General features: G+C 44.3%; 1 protein-coding gene across 2 annotated transcripts in view; it reads left to right on the plus strand.

Moving 5' to 3' along the window:
• Nucleotides 1-642: 642 nt before the first annotated feature.
• LOC108231359 (serine protease 23) overlaps nt 643-1,734 on the plus strand; it is a 4,872-nt gene continuing 3,780 nt past the window's right edge. Inside the window, exons 1-2 of one of the 2 annotated variants that reach the window (XM_017408380.3) lie at nt 643-942; nt 1,184-1,402. The gene's annotated coding sequence lies outside the window, so the exon portion shown is untranslated. The remainder of the gene's footprint in view (nt 943-1,183; nt 1,403-1,734) is intronic. The other variant, XM_017408379.3, reaches the window with a different exon arrangement.

The following is a 1,734-nucleotide window of genomic DNA, read 5'->3' on the forward strand; positions in this document are numbered from 1 at the left end:
AAAAAACAGCTTTTCTGTTAAAACGCAGGGTGGAGTAGTGAGAGCTAAAGAAGCCGAAACTGAAACAATCAGAGCAAACGCTTAAAATGACCAAAACAACAGCTGAAAGCTAAAACCAGCAGAAAGGTACCCGAAAGCTAAATTTAGCAAAACAGTAGCTAAAACTTCTAAAACAGTAGCTAAAAGCTAAAACGTTCAAAACAGTGGCTAAAAACTAAAAAAGTTTGCTGAAGTTGATTCCAAAGAGCACAAAGTATTTCAACCGTCTGAAATAATTTTAATGCATTTCTTTGAAAAAATGTAAACACATATATATATATAAATATGAAAGTTAACAAAACCAGAAGTCAGTGCAGAGATGTCCTGAAGGAGCTGAATGTTTTGTTACTTAAAGTTCGCAGAAGTAGTCAAAGAAGTGGAAAACAAGAAAATACTCCATTTGCAATCTGTTTAAATTTAATTTGATTTAATTTGAGCCTCACTTGATGTTTCATGACCTAAGTGTGGGAGCCACTGATCTAGGCTCTTTAAAATAAGGTGAAGTAAAAAGACTTAAAAACTTTTAGCTGCGGGCTTGAAATGAGCAGTTTCCTGTCAGCAGGTGGACGGGCGGGCGCTAGGACCCTGAGGAGGACCTCCGCATGGAGAGAAAAGTCCTCCTCGGAGCTGATCCTGGATCACTGGGTCTCTGAGGTTCAGCTGAGCGGGGTTCACAGAGACCTGATCCTGGGTCTCAGGTCCACAGAGACCTGATCCTGGAGCACTGGGTCTCAGGTCCACAGAGACCAGATCCTGGAGCACTGGGTCTCTGAGAGACTCATATTTTGGGTCCCTCTCCAGGGAGACTGGAGGTAAGAGCCACCTGTCAGCTGGGACCATGAGGGAAACTTGGAGAAATGATCCTGACTGGGACATCAACACAGACTAACCCGTAACCAGGAGGTAAGATGTTGAATTTAATGCTTTTAATTTCATTTCTTTTCACAGACAGATCAGTGTGGGTTGAGCTCACAGGTCCCTGCAGAAGCTTTTTTAACACCTGGGATACATGATAAACTCTGATAACATCTCTCATTTTACTCAAATACAAACACGGTGCAGAATAAAACAAATCTAGTTTAGATCTGATCTGTTTTTTGTGCTTTTAGGGCCCACATATTTAAATCTTCACCCTGTTTCTCAGGTTTTGTGGCCCTGAGGGGGAACGCCTCCCCTCCCTTTCACCGTGGCTTCGATCAGGATGCTCCTGGTTTGTCTGGAAGTGTGAAAACTCAGCACTGAACCCAGGCTCAGCTCCATTAATATAAAAACCCTTCTGAGCGTCACTGTCAGCCCAGCCTTTCTGCAGCTGGAAGTGTAACCCTGCAGCCGTGTGTCTGACATGAAGGGAAGTTTCTGTGAGGTGTGTGGACGTGCCCCACCCTGTCTTTTGTCAGGAATAGTGATCTGTGTTCCCATTCTGCCTGGACTTGCTGCTTTTTCCACACACCTGCTCTGCCGTGCCGTGGGAGCCTGGGGATCCGCAGTCTGAACGAGGGGGATCAGGGGTCTGGACTCTGTGTTTGACTGAAAATACCTGCTTCAGCTCATATTTGATCAGAGAGTCGTTTGTTTGTGCATAAATACGTCTTTCTGACTCATCAGTTCTGCTGAGTCACTTTGTTTTCTCTCCCTCCCTGGCGTTTTTGTTTTGTGACCTTTTTGTGCAAATCCACCATTAAAAGGCTTGTCTCC

Source organism: Kryptolebias marmoratus, linkage group LG9, assembly GCF_001649575.2.
Source record: "Kryptolebias marmoratus isolate JLee-2015 linkage group LG9, ASM164957v2, whole genome shotgun sequence".
Taxonomy (NCBI): domain Eukaryota; kingdom Metazoa; phylum Chordata; class Actinopteri; order Cyprinodontiformes; family Rivulidae; genus Kryptolebias; species Kryptolebias marmoratus.